Here is a 23,263-nt window from a genome sequence, read left to right as displayed (position 1 = left end):
TGCTTTCTCTAGTTTCCCCTGTATTTTTCTCCTTCCCTTTCCATGTGCTCACTGCCCCAGGGGAAAGTCCGGGAGAGCGGAAAGCCAGCAGTCTGGGTCAGGGAGAGGGTTCCCGGCATGGACAGGGCTCCCTGAGGACACGTGGAGGAGGGAAGGCTCCCAGCCCTGCCTGGAGAGATGGACCCAGGGCTGGACCAAGAGGGGAGAGGCTAAGGGAGAATGCAGATCCTGGAGCCGAGGGGTCTGCGTCCCGCACTGGTGCTGGTCCAGGGATGCCTTGTGTGAGTTAGGGAAAGGCGCCTCTCTGGGAGAGCCCCCTACCTCGGCCCCACGCTGGGATCCAGGGCTTGGTGAGTGACCACACTGGGTGTTGAGCTGGGTTTCCACTCCCACCTCCGCTGGGTTCCCGCACAACAAGACAAGATGGTTCTGACTGCACCTGCTTCCTGGTGGGCTATATCGCTATAGCGCAGGGGTCCTCCTGGTGTACATGGGCCACCGGGACCCAGGCACTCTCCCCAGAGAAGCCTCTTGGGCACACGGAGGTGGGGAAGAAGCAAAGAGCTGCTTGGTTTCAGCCCCCCATGCTGATTGGTGAAGACAGGTGACCAGCAGAAGCCTCTGAGGACCGGTGACCAAGGCAAGCTCCACCCAATCCCTCATCTGAAACTTCTTCCCTCCCTTCCTTCCTTCCTTATCTTCTTCAGATTGTTCAACCTTTGCCTGTTGGGAGCTCTGTCAGTTGGCCCGTGTCCCTTTAACACAGTATACGTGTTTGTATGTGTGTGTTTGAGTCTTTCCGTAGTTTCTGGCATTGCAAAGTGCTCTAGGCTCATTCTGTATAAGAAAGAAGAAAGATAGTGCTAAGTCGTGCTCGGCTCTTGCGATCCCATGAACTGTGGCTTGCCAGGCTCCTCTGTCCATGGGATTCTCCAGGCAAGAATACCAAAGTGGGTTGCCATTTCCTTCTCCAGGGGAAATTCCCTACCCAAAAGTTGAACCCAGGTCTCCCGTGTTGCAGGCAGATGCTTTACCGACTGAGCTACACAGGAAGCCCAGACAAGCCCAGACATTCTGTATAATCCCTGCCCTAGTTCTATGATCAGGCATTTCTCCAAGGAGACCAGGTTCCTTTTATTGGAGAATGGCATTAGAAGCCAAGATCTGGCTGCGTGATACTCCATTGTATGGATAAATATTTTATTTATCCACCCATCTATTTATGAATATTTAAGCTGTTTTCCACTTATTGGCTATTATGAGTAATGCTACTATGAACAGCATTTGTGTACAAATTTTTCTGCGGGCATGTTTTCATTTCTCCTGGTGGCATACCTAGGAGTTCCTGGGTCATATAATTCTATGTTTATCTTACTGAGGAACCACCAGTTTGCTAAAGCATTTTCCACAACCAGTTTGCTAAAGCATTTTCCATAACCATCAGCAGTGTAGGAGGGTTCCAATTTCTCCATGTTCTCACCAATGCTTGTTATCATCTGTCTTTTCGATTATAGCCATGCTAGTGGGTATGATGTGGTATTGACTTGTATTTCCCTAAGAGCTGATGATCTCAAGGGCCTCTTTTTATATGCTTGTTGGGCTTTTGTGTACCTTGGAGAAATGTCCATTCAGACCCTGTGGGTGGTGTTCGTTGCTCAGTCGTGTTTGACTCTTTGCAACCCCACAGACTATAGCCCGCCAGGCTCTTCTCTCCATGGGATTCTCCAGGCAAGAATCCTGGAGTGGGCTGCCATTTCCTTCTCCAGAGGATGTTCCCAGCCCAGGGACTGAACCTGGGTCTCTTGCATTGCAGGCAGATTTTTTACCGCATGAGCTACAGGGAATTGCCCACTGTTAACTGGGTTGTCTTAATCACTGCTTTTGGGCACCCCTTCAATTTGGGGCCTGAGGAGACAGCCTCTTTGGTTTCACCCAGTCCTGACCTTAGTTTTAAAGAAAAGAATGGGGGGTAGTGGACTTGAGTGAGGGGGCATCTCATCCATTCCCAGAGGTTTTGGTCACCAGATGTGGGATGAGAATGGGGCAGCCACAAGGATGAGGAGTCCCAACTCCGGGGGGGTGGATGCCCCAGTGTGTGTGGGGAGGAGGTGCTGGAGGGCTCACTTGGCCCATAGAAAGGGAGTGGGAACTATCAGGGCATCTGGGCTTGAAGAGCTGGCACAAAACAGGCACAACCTGCTGGCTTCTCTGGCACCCCTGTCCCTCCATGCCTGTAGGTCACCCCCAGCTGAGCCAGCTCCAGGATGTCTGTCCCCAAACCGGTTTGTGCCTGTTGAGTCCTTTCCACTGTAACCCTTCAAGTAATTCAGTGTCACATAAGCTGCTGAAACCTGAGGGCTAACAGAAGGATTGTGGGGGTTTCTGTGAAAACAAACTTGAATCCCATGGAAAAGTCTGATATAGGCAACTTGCATAAAGTTTCTGCAGGATGGGAAATTCCCTGCTGGCCCAGTGGTTAAGACTCCATGCTTTCACTGCAGAGGGCATGGGTTCGAACCCTGCTTGGGGAACAAAGCCCTGCATGCTGCATGGTGCAGCCAAAAAAGAAAAAAAACCCTCCAAATTAGGTGGGTGAAATGACTGCTTAATTCTGCACTCAGATGGCTTCTTAAATCTCTGAAGATTTCGAGCTCTCCCTGGGAGCCAAGCCTGGAGTCCCAGATACTGCCTGGTGGGGGTTATTGTTTAGTTGCTCAGTTGTGTCTGACCCTTTTGCAACCCCATGGACTGTAGCCCGTCAGGCACCTCTGTCCATGGGATTTCCCAGGCAAGAATACTGGAATGGGTAGTCATTTCCTTCTCCAGGGGACCTTCCTGACCCAGGGATCTAACCCGCATCTCCTGCACTGGCAGGCAAATTCTTGACCACGGAGTCACCAGGGAAGCCTCACCTGGTGGGGGTGGGTAACACCAAAAGCAAGGGCCTGTCTCCAGGGCAGCTCCAACCTCCAGAGACGTCTGGGGTCCTCATCAACAAATTCCGAGGGGATGTCCACTCACAGCACTTAAGGCAAGCTGCTTAAGGCACGCATGCGCCTCTGAGTCCAAGAGCTCCTTCACTAACTGACCGTCCCCGTCCCACCAGGGAGAAGAGGGGGCCTGACCACGTGACAGCATCCTGTGTGGGGAGACGACGGGACAGACCCAGGGTCCAGGAGAGGAGAGGAGCTCGGTGACGGCCGGGTTTCTGTCTCCGCTTGCCCACCACGTCCCTGGGCCCGCACTGCAGCCCTGGGCGGGCTACAGACACAGGTAACAGCCCAGTTTCCCGGGGCCATGACACGCCCACAGCAGGGTGGGAGCGGCCCCACGGCTGGTGTGTGGCCTGGCATTCGGGGCTCTCGGGTGTCCAACAGACCCGGGTTCAAGGCCCGGCCCCTCCATGCACTGGCTGCGTGGCCAGGCTGGAGTCTCCCCCGCTGCCACATGGAGACAATGACAACACACGCATCCTCTGTGGGACACCCCTCCTGTGGGTCTGCGCTCTCTCCTCCACCGGGGGTACCTCTCAGGAGCCCAGTGCTTTGGCGACAGAACTGCTGCTCAGGCCCCCGACTGTTAACTGGGTTGTCTTAATCACTGCTTTTGGGCGCCCCTTCATTTTGGGCCCTGAGGAGACAGCCTCTCTGGCTTCATCCAGTCCTGACCTTAGTTTTAAAGAAACGAATGGGCTTTGCCATCCCAGCCCCCAAGTCCAGGTACCAGCCAAGGTGTGGGCTCCTGGCCCCATGAGAAGGGGCCCAGGTTCTGGGATGCCAGGTGTGGGCAATGGGAGAAAGAGGGAAGCACATTCCCACCCAAAGGGCTTTCACTGTCATGGTCACTTCACCGCTCCAGGCCTCAGTTTCCTCATCTGTGCAAGCGGACAATACCTCCTACCTGATGGTATCGTGGCTCAGAAGAGCACACCTCCCATTTCCCAAACTCCAGCCATCCCAGGGCCTGTGACAGGTTTGTTCCCCTGAGCCCCGCCTCCTCTGTTAAGTCCTTAAATCGACTCGCTTTTTTCCTTAAAAAAGAAACTATGTCATCCCAAGCAGAGGACCAGGATCTCTTGTCAGAAACAGAAAGTAACCATAGAGATGAGCGCGGTGGAGGTACGGGGCCGCATGTGAGCTGCGCGCTGGGATGACCAGAGGCCCGAGGGGGCCTGCTGTCCTCTGGACAGAAGGTGCTCAGAGGCAGCCAGGTGTCCTCACCCTGAACTGAGCTTTCTCCTCCACAGAAGGTGGGAAAGAGACTTGAAAAGGTAGGCGCTTTCTATCCACGAAAGTCCACATCAGTTAATGCCTGCCACGACGTGTTGTTCACTCAGTCGTGTCTGACTCTTTGTGACCCCATGGACTGCAGCACGCAGGCTTCCCTGTCCTTCACCATCTCCTGGAGCCTGCTCAAACCCATGTCCATTGAGTCGGTGATGCCATCCAACCATCTCATCCTCTGTCGTCCCCTTCTCCTCCTGCCTTCAATTTTTCCCAGCATCAGGATCTTTTCCAATGAGTCGGCTCTTCGCGTGAGGTGGCAAAAGTACTGGAGTTTCAGCTTCAGCATCAGTCCTTCCGATGAATATTCAGGACTGGTCTCCTTTAGGATGGACTGGTTGGGTCTCCTTGCAGTCCAAGGGACTCTCACGAGTCTTCTCCAACACCACAGTTCAAAAGCATCAATTTTTTGGTGCTCAGCCTTCTTTATGGTCCAACTCTCACCTCCATACATGACTACTGGAAAAACCATAGCTTTGATTATACGGACCTTTGTCAGCAAAGTGATTTCTCTGCTTTTTAATACACAGTTTAGGTTTTGACTCAAGGACCCCCTGGCCCCAGTGGGCCGTGCCCACACTCAGGCGAGTCCCTCTATGTAAACTAAGGTGTGTCCTCTGTGTAAACTAAGACCTGGCTGCTCTGGGTTCTTGGTCAGTTGTTCCCGGTCTCGTTAATTGAAAGTCAAGTCCCACAGTCCACTCCTGCTGGGAATGCCAGGGGCAGAGGACCCCAGGGCAGCCCCCCTGAGGTTGGTCCTGCGGATCCCTGTCCTGTGCAGACACATTTCTTTACCCCAGGGGACCTCATGCTGTTGGTGCACCCCGCACACTGCAGGGAGGCCCCTGCGGGCCTGCCTTCGGGAGCTGCAGGGATGGGGTGCAGGCTCAGAAACAGGTGTGACAGACGGAGATGGCGGAGGGGGCACCAAGGGGGAGGGAAGGACAGGCAGCTCCCGCGAGCCTGTGAGCAGCCCCGGGAGGTCACCTGCTGGGCCCTCGGCTTTAAGGCAAAGATGGAGAAGGAAAGGGAGGAGAAAAGGGGAGAAGAAAAAGGAGTTCTGGTGATGGAGGAGGTGAGGGGGCAGGGCCCAGGGCCTAGCTGGCCCGGTGAGAGGCCAGCGATGGGGCCAGACCGCCCGCGTCTTGATGTGTGACCTTGATCAGCACAGGCCAGGCCTCTCGCACTCAGGGCTGGGGAGGGCGAGCAAAAGATGTCACCTGGGGCGTCTCCCTCGGCCCCAGGGCCGGCGTGGAGGAGGAGCCTATGAGCGGAAGCAATAGGAGCAGGGGGCCCAGAGCGCTCTGCAAGGCTCCCTTCACAATCTTGTTATCCGGCGCCCCCAGGTGGACAATATGAGAATGACAGGAAATCCTGAAATAAATGAGAGAAAAGCAGCATTGCCCTACCTTCCCCCGTGGGACAGCCACAGGCAACCCCGTCTGAATCCCGTCTCCATCTCTTACCTGTTCTGGGTTTTAGGCAGGCCACTGGAATTCTCAGCTTTGTCATTTGTAAAGTGGGATTCAGTCCCAGGAGGTCATCAGCTAATTGGCTATCCCTCCCCGCCTCCCTGACGCTGTGTTTTCACTGGTGTGAACAGGAATGCAAAGGTAACCTTTCAGGTCCCAGAAAGTCTGCAGCAGGCTGGACTTCTAACACACCTGCCGCCACCCTCCTTGAATAACCCCAGGTAAGGATTGTGTAAGTCCTATGTGAAGAAAGATTTAAATAAAAAGACAGTCTTTATTCTTGAATGAGAAATCTAGTCAACATCATGAAAATGCCCATTTTTTTTTCTGAATTACTTATTTAAAAAATCCAAACAGGATATTTAAAAATTAATCAAATGACTTACCTAGAAGAGTAAATGTGTGAAAATAGCTAGGAAAATCCTGAAAAGGAAGAGTAATGAGGAAGGACTGACTCTATTTGCTATTAAAAGATGTGATGCTTGTTATTATAATTTTCCACAGCAACTGAGCACTTAATGTTTCAGGCCCTGTTCCAAGGGCTTTATAAAGACTAAAGCATTTGATCTTCATGACAACACTTGGTGGAAGTAGGGGCTTAATACATGGACCCTTTTCTCCTGCAAAGGTTCAGATCCACTGAGAGGAAGACGAGGAAGTCGGGTCAATATATCCTTATTTTACTGATAGAAGCTGGATTAGAGGCCAAGGCAGAGGCAGGGGCAACAGTGGGCTTCTTTTTTTAATATTTATTTATTAGACTGCTCTGGGCCTTAGTTTGGGGATATGGGATCTAGTTCCCCTGGTCAGGGACTGAACTCAGGCAGCATTGGGAGCATGGAGTCTTAGCCACTCGATCACCAGGGAAGTCTCAGCGTTTTTCTTTTCTTTTTTTTTTAAGATTTTTTTTTTTTTTTTTTTTTTTTACTGTGGTGGGTGTTTGTTGCTGTGCATGGGTTTCCTCTAGTTGTGGCGAGTAGGGGCTACTCTTCTTTGAGGTGCTCAGGCTTCTCATTGTGGAGGCTTTTCTTGTAGAGCAGGGGCTCTGGGGCCTGTGGGCTCAGTAGTTGCAGCCCCTGGGCTCGGGAGCACAGGCTAAATGTTTGTGGCATATGGGCTTAGTTGCTCCATGGAATGTGAAATCTTCCCAGATCAGAAATTGAACCCGTGTCTCTTGCATGGACAGGCGAATTCTGTACCACTGAGCCACCATGGGCTTTGTAAAGTAGAACTCCATCAAGGGAATGAACAGACAAGTCAGACACTGGGAGAAAATATTTGAAAAACACATATCTGATAACTTACATGCAAAATATACAAAGAACTCTTCTAACTCAGCAATGAGAAAAAAAAAAAGAATGACCCAGTTTAAAATGGGCAAAAGATGGAGGCAGACACCTCACCAAAGAAGACATACACATAGCACATAAGCATAGGAAAAGATGGCAATATAATCCATATTAGGCAATTGCAGATTAAAATAGTGAGATACCACTGCATGCTTATTAAAATCCAATGGCTCAAATCCAAAAAACTGAAAAACAAAACAAAACCAACGTGGAGGTGGAGCAACTCCAACTCCAACGTGGATAGCTCCAAATACCAACGTGGAGGTGGAGCAACAGGAAGTCTCATTCATCGCTGGTAGAAATGCAAAGCAGCCCCTTTGGAAGACAGCTTGGCAGTTTCTTACAGAGCTAAACAGCCTTACTATATGATCCAGCAATCACACTCCAAGGTATTTACTCAAAGGACTTGAAAACTTATGTGCTGGGAGCCAACACACGAGACCCTACCCATGACAAGGTCACGAGGAGAAAGCCTGACAGGCAAGACAGATCAGGTTTTCAGGGATTTCGAAAAGCTGCCCCTGGTGCTCACCTTAAAGATGATATCTGTCTTTCTGATGCCTGCCTCGATAGACTACTCCCTAATTTTTGTGACACAAGCAGAAGGCCTTCCCCGATCTCTTTCCAAATAAGAATCAATTTAGAACTTTAATCAATAAGTTTCCCAGGTGGTGGTATTTTATGAGATTATCCAGGGTGAAAGGAGTGTTTTAATTTAAACTCCTTTGCTGGTATGATAGTTTGTTTGGCAAATGCGTTTATGCCCTTGGTACTAATATGCATGATTGCTTATAATACCCTAATCATAAAATAACATAAAGAACCTGATCATATAAAAGCCCTAATAGACATGGAGCATTTTTGAGGGGTGAAGGAGTCCTATTAGAAAACATAAGAAAAATTATTCTAAAGGTGGTTATTGGGTTGACGTTTGCTTGCTGTGTTTTGCTTGCTGTGTTTTTGCTCTTAATGTGCTAAGGTTGTGTTATAGAAACCATTGTTAATATAGTTAAAGATCTAGAGAAATAAGAACTTAGCCCTAGTGTCGTAACAATGAAATGGTTGTTAATTGTCAGCCAGGAGTGCTAGGCAGAGGCTGCCTCACTGAAGCCGCAGAGTCTGTGTGGGGTAAACTTCTCAGATAAACTCAACTGACAACTTCTGCAGAAGGATTAATTTTTGTGTTAACAAGGTTATACTTCTACTCTGTACTGTTGCCCTATGAGACTGCTACCTTTCAGTTAAGGTCACCAGAGAAACAGAAAATAGGTTTACATTCACCTGACCTGCATAAAATGTTAATAGGCCCCAAGGCCAGAAGATAATGTACAAGACCCTCATAAACAAAGAAGTATGCAGAAAACATCCTGGTTTCATGAAGAACAAGCTGATGTAATGTTAAACTATCTTCCCCTTAGAAATGTACTAACTTGGGGTATAAAAGCCACGGTATAAAAAAAGCATTGCCAGACTCTGCACCCCCCGTCTGGTCACTCTCTCTCTCTGTCTCTCTCTCTCCCTCGCAGACTTGGCCCTATCAAGGCTGATCTCACGTGTCTTCTATCTCTCGCCTACGCCATTCATCCTGAGGGTACCCCCTGGATCCTGCCGAGGCTGGACCCCAGCACTTATGTCCACACAAAAACATGCACATGGATATATATAGCAGTGTTATGATTTCATAATTTATTAAATGATTATTAATCACTCAATAATCAAATGATTATTAAATTATTAATGTTAAATGATTAATTTCATAATGTTTGCATAATTGCTGAAACCTAAAAAGCAGCCATGACATCCTTCCATAGGTGAATGGATAGTGAAATATACATCCATAAAGTGGAATATTATTCAGCACTAAGATGAAATGTGGCTATCAAGCCACCAAAAAGATGTCAAGTAACTTCAAACTATCAATTAGTTAAAGAGGTCAGTCTGGAAAGGCTATTTACTGTATGATTCCAGCTATATGACATTCTGGAAAAGGCAAAACTATACAGACAGTAAAAAGATCAATGCCTAGGGTCCTAGGGGAGTAGAGAGAAGGATGAACAGTGGATGTTCAGAGCAGTGAAATTATTCTGTGTGATTCAAAATGGTGGACCCCTGACACACATTCGTCTAAGCGCACAGCACTGTGCAACACCAGGTGTGGACTCTTGTAAATTTTGTGTAAAGTGTGTGTGTGTGTGCTCAGTCACTCAGTCACGTCCGACTCTTTGCAACCCTATGGACTGTAGCCCTCCAGCTTCTATCCCTGGGATTCTTTTTTTTTTTTTTTCATTTATTTTTATTAGTTGGAGGCTAATTACTTTACAATATTGTAGTGGTTTTTGTCATACATTGACATGAATCAGCCATGGAGTTACATGTATTCCCCACCCCGATCCCCCCTCCCGCCTCCCTCCCCATCCCATCCCTCTGGGTCTTCCCAGTGCACCAGCCCCGAGCACTTGTCTCATGCATCCAGCCTGGGCTGGTGATCTGTTTCACCCTAGATAATATACATGTTTTGATGCTGTTCTCTTGAAACATCCCACCCTCGCCTTCTCCCACAGAGTCCAAAAGTCTGTTCTGTACATCTGTGTCTCTTTTTCTGTTTTGCATATAGGGTTATCGTTACCATCTTTCTAAATTCCATATATATGCGTTAGTATACTGTAATGGTCTTTATCTTTCTGGCTTACTTCACTCTGTATAATGGGCTCCAGTTTCATCCATCTCATTAGAACTGATTCAAATGAATTCTTTTAATGGCTGAGTAATATTCCATGGTGTATATGTACCACAGCTTCCTTATCCATTCGTCTGCTGATGGGCATCTAGGTTGTTTCCATGTCCTGGCTATTATAAACCGTGCTGTGATGAACATTGGGGTGCACATGTCTCTTTCAGATCTAGTTTCCTCAGTGTGTATGCCCAGAAGTTATCCCTGGGATTCTTTAGGCAAGAACACTGGAGTGGGTTGCCATGTCCTCCTCCAGGGGATCTTCCCAACCCAGGGATGGAACCTGCATCTCGTTATGTCTCCTGCATTGCAGGTGGGTTCTTTACCACTAGCGCCACCTGGGAAGCCCTGTCCAATGCAGACTGGACATCAATGGAACCGTTTGAGAGTCCAGAGACAGACCAAAGGATACAGGTGGCATTTCAAATCGAGGGGGAAAGATGATGAATTAGTCAAAAAAGAGGTTGGTGGAGATTACTGAGATCTCCTCCCCCCGCCACAGTCTGTCACATGACCTACAATTCCACCAACATAGCCCCTCTGGCTGAGTTAAGGTGCAGTCTCGCTAGTCATTGTCAAATCCATTCTTAGAGCAGTGCTAATTTATCCGGTATTCTGTTCCCAGGGGCCTGGCTCATGAGTGGGTTACGTGTGAGTAGGCAGTGGAAGGGCCTAGTCTGGAAGGTGGGCATCCCTAAGGGATTCTGGGAAATACCAATACTACCCCTGCCCTGGCTTCCCAGGTGGCTCGGGGTGAAGAACCTGCCAATGCAGGAGACAAGGAGACTCTGGTTACATCCCTGGGTCAGGAAGGTTCCTCTGGAGGGGGAACCGGCAACCCACTCCAGTACCCTTGTCTGGGAAATGCCCTGGATGGAGGAGCCTGGTGGGCTGCAGTGCGTGGGGTCAGACAGGACAGAGGACTGAGCAGGCGCGCACCCCTGCCCTGCAGCGAACCTGAGCAGCAGGAGGGATTGAGACGGGAGGCAAGGCCTGGGGAGCACCATCTGGGGATGACCCAGGCGAGGTGAGGTGGGCAGAAGGGTGGACCATACTTCCAGAAAGGGCGCTGTGGACGCGTGTGCGAGCAGGCACAGGTGGATGTGTGTGAGCGCATGTCGTGTGTGCCCAGGGTGTGCACGTGTCACCCAGGGGAGCGGGGGAGTCTGCGACAAGAGGCCGGGTCGTGGCGGATTCAGATCTGCTCTCCGGGCCGCTCCTTCTCCTGTATTCACCAGGAGGCGCCCGGTCTGATTCAGAGACCTACAGTCGTGGACGCTGGCGAGAGGTGGGGAGGTGGGGGGGGAGGGGCTCTCGGGGGCGCACCCGGCCAGAGGTCGGACTTAGGGGGCGCTTCAAGCCGGGGAACGTGCCCGCTGGGAGGCTCTGGCCTCCAGGGGGCGGCCTTGGGCCAGGAAAGGGCTCCCGGCGGCCGCGCCGGGTCCTGCGGTCTCTGCCTCCACCCACGTGGCGGCCCCTGGGAGGCGGGCGTGGGGGTCCATGGGGGGGAGGGGGCTGACCCGCCGCGCCCCGCGTCCCCGCCGCTCCAGCTCTTCCAGTTCATTCGGCATCTGTCTGTCGGAGCCTGCGGACTCCTCGATGGGGAGGGGAAAGGACGCTGGACCCGAGGGCTGTGGGGCTCTGGGGAAACTGTTCCCGGGAGGGGTGCACGGCCGAGGGAGGCTGCTGGGGAGGCCTGGGAGTAGGCCTGGGAGGACGCGGAGTTAAATGCGTGGCGGAAGGGTTCCAGGCCGGGGGCACAGCCCTGAGGTTGCGAGATCTGGGGGTTGGGTGGGGGGGGGGGGGCCCTAAGCCAGAGTGGGAGAGGCCGGCTGGGGCGCCGGTGAGGGGCGGGGGTCCACCTGCCGAGACCTGCGTCCCCTGCCCTGCGGCCGTCGTTGAGGGCGCCCGCAGACTCCCCGGGAGGCGGCAGGTGTCCCCGGGCGCCTCTGAGCGCCCCCGCTTCACGTCTGCCTCCCAGGAGGCAGGACCGAGCCCCCCACCCCCACCCCCCAGCGCTCAAGACAAAAATCCTCCTCCTGTCCCCCTCCAGCTCCTTCCCGCGTCTGCCTTTCTCCCGTTTATTGCCTCGCTGCGCTCAGGTCGTCTAGCCGGGTCCCCCTAGTTCTCCTGCGCCCCTGGTTCTCCAGGGGTCGGTGGGATGGAGAGCTTGCACGGAGGCCGCGCTGGGGTCCGCGGGACGAGACCTGTGGACGGCTCGCCGCAGGCCGTCCCCACCTGGCGGGTTCGCGGAGCTCAGAGCCCGGCACAAAGAACGCTCTTCATCCGCGAGCGTTTCTGAACTGCAGTCTCCCCCCGCCCCGCCCCCAAAACCTCCCGTAGGTACCAGTCCACCCCGCCTCTGACTTCCACACTCTGGACTTTTCCTCCATGCCTTTCCACTTCCGTTCCTTCCAAACAGACTCCATCCTTTGACTAAAAATCCAGAAAGACACCCAGCTCTTGCTGTCTGCTACCGATTAGGAACTCTTAACACTCCCGCCCGGGGAACTTCTGTTTCTTGAGGAAGTTCCAGCCACATAGCACCTTAAACCCGAAGGACCCAATCATGGTGCACCAGCCAACTGGGGGTGAGGTCCTGAGGGTCTCCAAGTCCAGCCCTCCCCCCTCCCCCACACTCCCCCCTACACTCACCCACGCCCACCTCCATCCTCCTAGGCAGGGGAAGGTGCTGAGCCCACTGGGAGAGGGGTGGGGGTTCCTGAGCCAACATTTCCCAGGGGGACTCCCTGCAACACGAGCCAGTGAGACCTGAGCCGGTGAGGCCCCGGGCAGATTTTGGAAGGCTCAAGCTACTGCAGAACCTCCCGTCATCTCAGGCCACTTGTCCTGGCCATTGGTGAGGACGGCCACCTGTGCTTTCTGTGAAATCCTGCTGGGTTAGGGCAGAATTCTAAAGAGGGGGATGTGACTGAGGACAGAGGGGGAGCCTGGACCTGCCTTTGACCTTGAGTTTGTTACTTAACTTCCTGAGCCCCAGTTTCCTCATCTGTAAAATGAGAATAATTGTACCCATTCTGTCTCTGGCAACCTTTTTAATACCTCTGAGCTTCCATTTTCTCATCTCTAAAATGGAGTTAATTTCCTGTCTACCTTATGGTTTTGCAATGAATTCCATTCATCTGTTCATCAGATGATTAGGCTGATGATGAAAGGAGAATGTTCGCTATATGCCTGACGCTGTGCACACACCTTAACTCATCCGCTCCTTCCACCGCTCTGGGAGGAAGATGTCTATATCACCACCACTCCACAGATGGGGAAATGGAGGCCACCTGCTCACTCAGGGTCTACTCACAAGTGTCTGCTTTTATCCAACCTTGGCTACCTGCTGGGGTCCTAGTTTTTTCTTCAAATTTTATTTTCAGTTAATTATTTTTATTGTTATTGGATGATAGTTGCTTTACAATGTGTTCGTTTCTGCCGTACAGCCCTGCATATACATATATCCCCTTTTTTGGATTTCCTTCCCATTTAGGTCACACAGAGCCTGGGTAGAGTTCCCTGTTCTTACTAATTGTTTCATACATAGGATTGTATATATGTCAGCCCCAGTCTCCCAATTCATGCCCCCCCCCCACTCCTTTTCCTCTTGGTGTCCATGTGTTTGTTCTCTATGTCTATGTCTCTATTTCTGTTTTGCAAATAAGTTGATCTACATCATTTTTCTAGATTCCACATGTATGTATTAATATATGATGTTTGTTTTTCTTGGGGTTCTATTTTCTTCAGCATCCAATAGCAATCTCCTCACGGTTCTTTAAGCTTCACTAACAGTTTGCTTGAGGCCCTTCCTACCATCTGGTTCCCAAACCAGTGCCCCATGTTTAAAGTTTTTATTTCAACAGCATCCTACTTGTACCTATCAATTTGCCTTCTGGTCATCTATTGCTGTGCGTTCCACTGGTGGCTCAGTGGTAAAGAATCCGCCTACAATGCAGGAGACGGGGATTCGATCCCTAGGTCAGGAAGATGCCCTGGATAAGGAAATTGCAACCCACTTCAGTATCCTTGCCTGGAATATCCCATGGACAGAGGAGCCTGGCAGGCTGCAGTCCATGGGGTCACAAAAGAGGCGGACACAACTTAGTGCTTAAACAGTAACATCTGTTGCTGCATTAAAAACTATCCCCAAAGTTAGCAGCTTAAAGCAACAATCATTTCTTTGCTCACAGTTTGCATTTCATAGACTCGGCAGGATCATCCCTCAGCTCTACATGGCATCAACGGGGATAGCTGACTGCCCAGAAGATTCACTTCCCACAGGGCTCCCTCACAAGGCGGGGAGCTCAGTGGAGACTGTTGGATGAGCTAGGAACCTGGTTGTCTTCCATGTGGGCCTGTCCAGGCAGCTGCTTAGGTTTCCTCACAGCATGGCATTCAGGTACAAGAGGGAAGAAGTAGAAACCGCCTGTTTTCTTAAATGTCAGGCCCAGAGTGGCACGCCCAGCACATCTGCTGGGTCCCAGTCCCATCCCAGACTCAAGGGTTAGACGTAAGCTTCAGGTCTTGATGGAGGAGGGGCCTGTGTACATGGGGGACTGGGACTGTTTGGGGTCATCTTTGGAGACTACCACATCCCTGATTTTACAGATGAGGAAACGGAGTCACAGGCAGGTAGGTAACTTGCCCAAAGCCATTTGCCTTGTAAGAAGACAGCCCAGAATCAAGCCTAAACAGTCCAGAGTCCACCAGCAGCCAAGTCCAATAGCCATTACATTTTTTTCTTGAGATGTGATTTTGGCATTAAGAACAAAGTGGAACTGTGCCCAAGATGCTAGCGAGTTCCAAATAAAACAAAATGTGACATTCTTCATGCTTCAGCACAATGAATTCTGGAAATTTGTGTCATAAAATGACTTGCATTTTTCCATAGGAGCCCTCTGTGGCAGACATGGCCAGTTCCTCCCTAATACCCATTTCTCTATCTTATACAGCAACAGATTTTTTGGTTGGGCACCTGGCTTCCCAACTAACAACTGTTTTCGGTTTTTTTCCCCCCAGTTCCCCTTGAAAGCAGAAGTGATGAGAGTGATCTCTGAGTCAGATCTGCTGGCTGAGTATGGGTGCAATGGCAGGAGTGACCATGAGATGAAAACTGAGCGTGAATGGACAGACAGGGTAGCCAACGCCTGGGGTCTTTGAATGAATTTGGGGGGTGGCTAAATCCTTGAGCCCTGACTTCCCACCTCTGGCCTCTTACCTAAGAGAAAAGAGAAATAATTCTCGCTTCTTTTGTTGCTGTCATGTCTGAATCTTTGCCACCTTGTGGACCGCACCATGCCAGGCCTCCCTGTCCTTCACTGTCTCCCAGAGTTTGCTCAAACTCATGTCCATTGAGTCGGTGATGCCATCCAACCATCTCATCCTCTGTCGTCCCCTTCTCCCCTTGCCCTAAATCTTTCCCAGCATCAGGGTCTTTTCCAGTGAGTCAGCTCTTCACATCAGGTGACCAAAGTATTGGAGCTTCCGCTTCAGCATCAGTTCTTCCAATGAATACTCAGGGTTGATTTCCATTAGGATGCACTGGTTTGATCTCCTTGCTGTGTAAGGGGTTCTCAAGCCCTTTTAGGTTTCCTCACAGCATGGCATTCAGGTACAAGAGGGAAGAAGTAGAAACCGCCTGTTTTCTTAAATGTCAGGCCCAGAGTTCTCTTTAAGCCATTGTTAACTTCAGTGTTTGTTTTCACATATCAAATCATGGTAATTTATAGACAATCCAAATGGAAGGGAAAATGCTTGTCCAGGGATGTAACAGCTGGGCTAATATAGGTCTACAGTAACTTTCAGTCCTGAAATTCTGTGGCGTTTTGATGGGAAAGGGTTGGGCTGGGCTGAGGGCTTCCAGCAGTTTCTTGGCTCTGGACTGGATGCTGATCATGTCTTCCTTTTCTTTGTGTGAATATTTTCCCTCAACCTCAGTTCTGACCTTCTGTAACTGAACTAGGGGTCGGACTATATTTAAAACCCAAATGGAAAGTAAGAAGCTGTTTGCAAACGAATTTTCCTTTCGGCCTCTCTGAGAAGTAGGGACAGTTGATGATCATTTTGCAATAGCCAGAAATCCATTTTGTGAAATGCTGGGTTTTGTTTGTTCTCTGCCAAAACACTGTGAAGTAATTGGAGGTTTCATGAACTCTGATTAAGAAAAAAAAAAATGCTTGTTTTTCCAGTATGGTTAGGATGTGGAGTTTCCTGGTGAAGAAATATTCAGGTTTATTTGGCTTCTCTTATGTTTCTGGGTGTGTGGGGACTTGCCTGGGGCAGGGAACAGAATGGGGAGGCTCAGGGGGTGGGGGAGACAAATGCAGAAGTGAAAGGGGAGGTGGGGTTGCCAGGAGATGGAGCCTGGAGCCCCAGCATGGTGAGGCTAAGGCAGAGGCAGAAATGGAAGAGTGGGTGACAGGGCAGCATTGGCTGAGAACAGAGGTCTGAGGGCAGGGAAGCCAGGTACTGGTTCCAGGGGCACAGTCCCCATGCTGCCCTCTCTCTGATCTTATCCAGGGAGACTCACCTCGCATGCTTCCCCAGGAGTCAGACTGGCCAAACACGGAAGTGGAAAGACCAATGTCAAAATGACATTGACTACACATGAATCATCCTGACTTAGAAGGTGTTTCCAGATCTTGTGAAGTGGGGTCAGTACACGCCCTTCCTCAAAGGCTGAACGCGGAGTGAATGAGTTACCGTATAAAAAGTGCTTAGGTGGTGCTGGTGGTAAAGAAGCTGCCTGCCAGTGCAGAAACATAAGAGACGTGGGTTTGACCCCTGGCTTGGGAAGATTCCCCTGGAGGAGGGCATGGCAGCCCACTCCGGTATTCTTGCCTGGAGAATCACATGGACAGAGGAGTCTGGCGGGCTACAGTCCATAGGATTGCAGAGTTGGACACGACTGAAGTGACTTAGCATGCCATGACAGTGCTTGGCTGAGAATAAGGGCTGGAAAATGTTAGCAGCCACTGCCGCCACCATCATCAATCATCACCATTATCATTGTCATCGTCCTCCCTTCCCTCCGCCCGCCCTTGTTTAAACAGACAGTTATTCACTGGAGTCAGCTGTGGTCTTTCAGACCAAGAAAGTTTTGTCATGAGAGAGTTCCATGCTGCTTTAAAAACAGTGGAAAGGCAAGACGTGTCTGACTTCTAAAGGCAAATTGTGAGCTGTTTCAATTTCCCTGAAACTTGAGGACCTTCTGGTTTGGGACTTCTGTCTTTTAAGCACAAGTCAGCCTTGACACATATCTGTTGGATGGCTTTCAAATTCGAGCCACTGACTTCGCTTGTCATAGTGCTTCCTGACCTGGCCTCACACTTCCCATCTCCTTTTTACTCATTTTTAAAAACTTAATTGTGGTAAAATATGCATAATATAAAATGTATTCTCTCATTTAAAAATAATTTGTTTTTTGGCTGCAAGGCATATGGGATCTTAGTTCCCGGACCAAGGATTGAACCCGCGTCTTCTGCATTGGAAGCATGGAGTTTTGACAACTGGATCAACAGGGAAGTCCCCTCTCAGGCATTTTTAAGTATAAAGTTCAGTGGTGTTCAGTATAGGCTTCCCTGGTGGCTTAGTGGTAAAGAACCCACCTGCCAATGCAGGAGATTCGGGTTCAATCCCTGGGTCAGGAAGATCCCTTGGAGAAGGAAATGGCAACCCACTTCAATACCCTTGCCTGGAAAATCCCAAGGACAGAGGAGCTTGCCTGGTGGGTGATAGTCCATGGAGTTGCAAAAGAGTCAGACACGTCTCAGCAACTGAACAACGACAACAATTTTTTAGTCCTTTCACATTGTTTTGGCTCGTCATTATTTTCGTTTTGAATATTATCTTCCAGGATCTTGATGGTAAAATTCTCTCTCTCTCAGCCATCACTTTTCAATCCTTGTTTCCTTTCCAGTAAAATGAACTCTTCCTAAACATTTCAGCTGGGGTGGGGTGGGGGATGGGGGGTCACGTCTCACTCATGACTTTAAAGCAAGCTGGGGTCAGAGCTGCTGCTCCCCCTGCCCCTGTCCTGCTTGATAGCTGGGCGAGCACAACTGTGCACACTTCATCTGCAAGCCAGGACGGAGTGGGCCTTTCTTAGCCTATTGTCTCTAAGATGGTTTGCCATTCAGAAACAGCTCGTTCAGGACTTCCCTGGTGGCCCAGTGACTAAGAATACACCTGCCAATGCAGGAGACACAGGTTCGATCCCTGGTTCAGGAAGATCCCACATCCCAGGGGGAAGCTAAACCCGTGGACCACGTTCTACTGACGCCCACATGCTCTAGAGCCCTTGCTCTGCAGCAAGAGAAGCCTCTGCAGGAAGAGGACCCCTCTCACTGCAGCCAGAGAAAGCCCAAGCACAGCAACAAAGGCCCAGCATGGCCAAAAATAAATAAATAAAATTTTTTTTAAAAAGTAAAAGAAACAGCTGGTCGAAGAGAATGGGGCATGACCCACACCATGAAGACTCAAGGTATGACTAGTTGGGAAGCAACACCTGAAAAACGGGGTCCTGACTTTAGAGGCTACACTGTCTGTGAATCAGAGACCAACATGTCCTGTAACAAAACACACAGTCAGGAATCATGACTATACCCAGTGATTGCTTACAGAATTTTTGTTTCCTTTTCTTGAAACTTGCAGGGGGAATGTTTCCAACAGTGGACAGATCAATGGTTTCACTGAATTGGAAGCTGGGACTGCTACAAGGCCGTGTTAATCTCCCTATCCCTGGGACCAAAGTAAACAGATAAAGTAAATATATATAATATATAAAATATAAATTATACATTTTAAAATATTATTACCATAACATTTGCCCCCCCCCCTTTTTAGTATATTTACAGAATTAGGCAATCATCATTACTAATTTTAGAACAGTTTCATCATTCCAAAAAAGAACCGCCGTTCCTATTAGCAGTCACTTCCATTCCTCACTCCCTCCAGCCCCTGGCAACCACTGATCTGTTTTCTGTCTCTATGGATTTGCCTATTTGGTACATTCTATATGAATAGAATCATATGACTCTATTAGAATGGTATGAATCTATTCATAACGATTCCAAAGCCTTTTCTGTCTGGCCTCTTTCACTCCGCATATTTTCAAAGTTCATCCGTGTTATGTCAATGTGTCATGTGTCAATACTTCCTTCCGTTTTATTGCGGAATGATATTCCACTGTATGGACATATCCATTCATCAGTTGGTGGATATTTGGGTTGTTATCGCCTTTGGCTATAATGATAACACTGCTGTATACACTCATGTACGTGGGACTTCCCTGGTGGTCCAGTGGCCAAGACTCTGTGCTGCCAATGCCTGGGGCCTGGGTTATATGTCTGGCTGGGGAATTCCATCCCACGTGCTGCAACTAAGATCCGGCACAGCCAAAAAAAAGAACATTCAAGTACGTGTTTTTGTGTGGATACGTTTTCAGTTCTCTTGGGTATACACTGGTGAAGGGAATTTCTGGGTCATGAGGTAACTCCACACTTAGCTTTTTGAGGAGTTGCCCAACTGTTTTCCAAAGCGGCTACACCATTTTGTGTCCCCCAGCCATGTAAGACATCTCTCTGATGCTGGTCGTTGCCTCGTCTTTCTGATTATAGCCATCCTAGTGGGTGTGAAGTTGGTATCTCATCGTGGCTTTGGTTCTACTCCCCAAATGATTAATGATGTTGAACATCCTTTTATGTACTTTTGGGTCATTGTATACATCTTCCTTGGAGAAATGTTTTCAAATCCATTGTCCATTTTTAATTGCTTTTTGTTGTTTTTTTTAGTTGTGAGAATTCTTTATATATTCCAGATTCAAGTCCCTTATCAGATATATAATTGATAAAAATTAATAATTGATTCCAGGGAATTCCATGGTGGTCCAATGGCTGCACTTCCACTGCACAGGGCACAGAGTTCCATCCCTGGTCAAGGAACTAAGATCCTACAAAACATGCAGTAGGATCCTACAAGCACTGCCCCCCCACCCGAAAAAACAAATTATTCCATTCTGTGGGTTCTCTCTTTTTTTTTTTTCTGCACCAGGCAGCTTGTGGGATCTTAGTTCCTTGACCAGGGACCTCAGCAGTGAAAGTGCTGAGTCCTGACTAACCACTGGACTGCCAGGGAATTTGGTCTTTTCCCTTCCTTGATGGTGTCCTTTTGAGACAAAAAAACAAATGTAATTATAATGAAGTCCAATTCAACTATTTTCTTCTTTAGTCACCTGTGCTTTTAGTGTCATATTTAAACCATTGCTTAATCCAAACTGGTAAGGATTAAATCCTATGTTTTCTTCTGAGTCTTATAGTTTTAACCCTTACATGACAATACGTTTTGAATTGCTTTTCAAATATGATGTGTGTGGGGAGGTCCAACTTCATTCTTTTGCGTGTGGATATCCGGTTTTCTAGCACCATATGTTGAGAAAACTATTTTTTCCCCATTGAATTGTCTTGCCACCCATGTAAAAAGAATTGACCGTAAGTATAAGGGTTTATTTCTGGGCTCTTCAGGCAGCAGTGACACTCAGTCCCAGTTCTAGATTTTTCTCCAAACTCTGCATCCCACCTCCTCAGAGACTCTGGCCCCAGCTGACTGATGGCCCCTCTTCAGAGGCCTGGGGCTGGGTCAACGGGATCCTTCCTCCAAGCTCCTGAGGCAGAAACACCAGAAGAGCTCATTTGCCTGGGCTGAAGAAACTGGCTCATCCCAGGTCGTTTCTTCAGGGACAGCCTGTCTCCAGTGACAGATCAATGTGGACCGTAAGGACCTAGAAACTTGCCCCAGCTCAGGACAGCTCTGCAAGTCCATCTCAGCATCAGGGAGTTGCCTGAGCCTTGTAAAGGGACTGCATCACAGCTCAACTTCTCCTTTAGTTAAGTTGTCTCTAAGTTCTTAGAAATGATTATGAAGTAGAAATATCACATGCCCTGAGGGTGATTCTCAACAGGTCTTAAGCCGATTTTGGTCATTCCACTCCCTTTGCTAGTAATTGGAGCAGGAATGGACAGGTAATGCTATTCTGGCCAAGGAGAATTAGAGGAAGTCATTTGGAGAAGGGGATTTCTGAGTTTTCATAGACACAAGGAAGAAACATTCTCTTTTCTGCCTTTTTGCTTTAGTGCCTAAGGGTGTGATGCTGGAGTGGTGGTGGCCATCTTGAGGCCATGAGGGAACAAGCCGGAGACTATACTGGATCCTTGAAGACATGAAGACATTGGTGAGCTACTAAATTAATCAACCCTGGAGAAACCCTATCACCAGACTCCTTATTGCTTATGGTTGGCACTGTTAACTGTCCTCTAGTGGCCATTCTTCCTGTCATCCTTCTAGTAATAAACCTTGTTGAGTTTTAGTTGGACATCTGGGAGCCCCAGTTGCAGACCACACTTTCTAGCATCCTTGGCAGTTGGGTGTGGCCATGTGACCAAGTCCAGGCCAATGGGACGTAAACACAAGTGATACCTACAATTTCTGTATTAGTTCCTTAAGGATGTTTGCCTTCACACTACTATATATAAAATAGATAACTGATAAGGACCTATTGTACTCTACTCAATATTCTGTAATGACCTACATGAGAGAATCTAAAAAGGAGTGGATGTATGTATATGTGGGTTTCCCTCGTGGTCCAGACAGTAAAGAATCACTTTAACTTTTCATATGTTTATGTATAGAACTCATTCACTTTGCTGTGCAGTAAAACTAACACTTCCTAGGTGGCTCTATTGGTGAAGAATCTGCCTGCCAGTGCAGGAGACAAAAGAGATGCAGGTTTGATCCCTGGGTCAGGACGATCCCCTGGTGGAGGAAATGGCAACCCACTCCAGTATCCTTGCCTGGAGAATCCCATGGACCGAGGAACTTGGAGGAACTTACAGTCCATAGGGTCACAAAGACTCAGACACCACTGAATAGACTTAGCAGGCAGAAACTAACACAGCATTGTAAACCAACTATACTTAAAAAAAAAAAAAAAAAAAAAAGACATTTGCCTTGGGCATTCTCTTCCCCTGTTCCCACTAGCTGGAAAATTGCAACAGCTAGAGTCCCTTGGAGCCTCAGTGGTAAAGAATCCGCCTGCAATGCAGGAATCACAGGTTTGATCCCTGGGTCGGGAAGATCTCCTGGAAAGGGAAATGGCAACCCACTCCAATATTCTTGCCTGGAGAATCCCATGGACAGAAGAGCCTGGTGGGCTACAGTCCATGGGGTCACAGAGTCAGACATGACTGAAGCGACTTAGCACACATGTAGTCTTTTGGAAGCCCCATCGGCCTTGGCACACTCACCTTGGAGCAATGATTTGAGACAGAAACAATCTTTTACTTTATTTAAGTGACTTTATTTTGGGGTCTTTTTGTTACAGTAGCTTCTCAAGTACCTTAGCCAATATATCATGTGGAATAATAAATGCTTTCTTGGGACTTACCTGGTGGTCCAGTGGTTAAGAGTCCACCTTGCAACGCAGGGCATTCGGGTTTGATCCCTGGTCGGGGAACTAAGATCCCATATGCCTTGGAGCAACTAAGCCCGTGTACCACAACTAGAGTCTGTGTGCTGCAGAGAAAGATCCCAGGTGACACAACGAAGATGTCTAGTGTTGCAACTAAGGCCTGATGCAGCCAAACAAATAAATCAATAAACACTTTGTAAAAATAAAAATAAAAAAAGAAGTGCCCTCCTGATTTCAGCTACCTGAGTTGTTTCTAGCAGCCAGGACCTCCTCTCTGATCTTTCTTCCTCGGAAGTTGGTGGGGGCTGGTGTGGAGTTCCAATTTTTGTTGATGGTGGACTATGTCTGCAAGGAATGTCTTCCTGTTTGAGGTTGTCTCCTCCCGACATCCCACCAAGTTTAGTCTCACCTACCACCTTTCCCTCCTACTCCTGGTCCCCGTCCAGGGAAGGGGATGACCTCCCTGACCCCCACCGTGGTGCCTAGATTGCACTTGAGTCTTCTGTCCATTGTCAGGTCCACCTAACAGCAGACTTCCCAGCATGCCTTGCACTGGCTGGTCCACAGCAGACTTCCCAGCGTGCCTTGCGCTGGCTGGCCCACAGCAGACTTCCCAGCACGGCTTGCACTGGCTGGTCCACTTTAGGACAGAGATTTAGGAACAAGTGAACCATGAAACCAGACTTCCAGGAACAGAGCCCTAAATTATCCCCATTCTTCTTTCTCAGATAGAGGACATTCTAATTTAATGTTTAAACAAGAAGTTGAATATTGATACAGCAGCAAGGGGGAATTATTCCCCCACCCCAGAGCTGCTGGAAATGCTACCTACTTGCTTGCGTGTGACTGGTCAGCTTCGGGGGGTTCATTAAATAATTGACGGGAAACCTGCCATTGGCCCCTGCTGGACCACACACTGCCCCCTAGTGGAGGGATGGGATCTCATCTCCCCAGACAAA

At 49.0% G+C, this 23,263-nt stretch overlaps 1 long non-coding RNA gene across 1 annotated transcript; it reads left to right on the top strand.

Annotated features, from left to right (window-relative positions):
- Positions 1 to 220: 220 nt before the first annotated feature.
- On the top strand, positions 221 to 21,094 carry LOC122680464. Its single transcript, XR_006336699.1, has 3 exons — positions 221 to 350; positions 3,107 to 3,273; positions 20,971 to 21,094. It is a non-coding gene; the product is annotated as an uncharacterized LOC122680464 (long non-coding RNA).
- Positions 21,095 to 23,263: the final 2,169 nt, after the last annotated feature.

Source organism: Cervus elaphus, chromosome 22 (assembly GCF_910594005.1).
Source record: "Cervus elaphus chromosome 22, mCerEla1.1, whole genome shotgun sequence".
Classification (NCBI taxonomy): Eukaryota; Metazoa; Chordata; class Mammalia; order Artiodactyla; family Cervidae; genus Cervus; species Cervus elaphus.
This window is presented reverse-complemented; position numbering and strand designations above follow the sequence as displayed.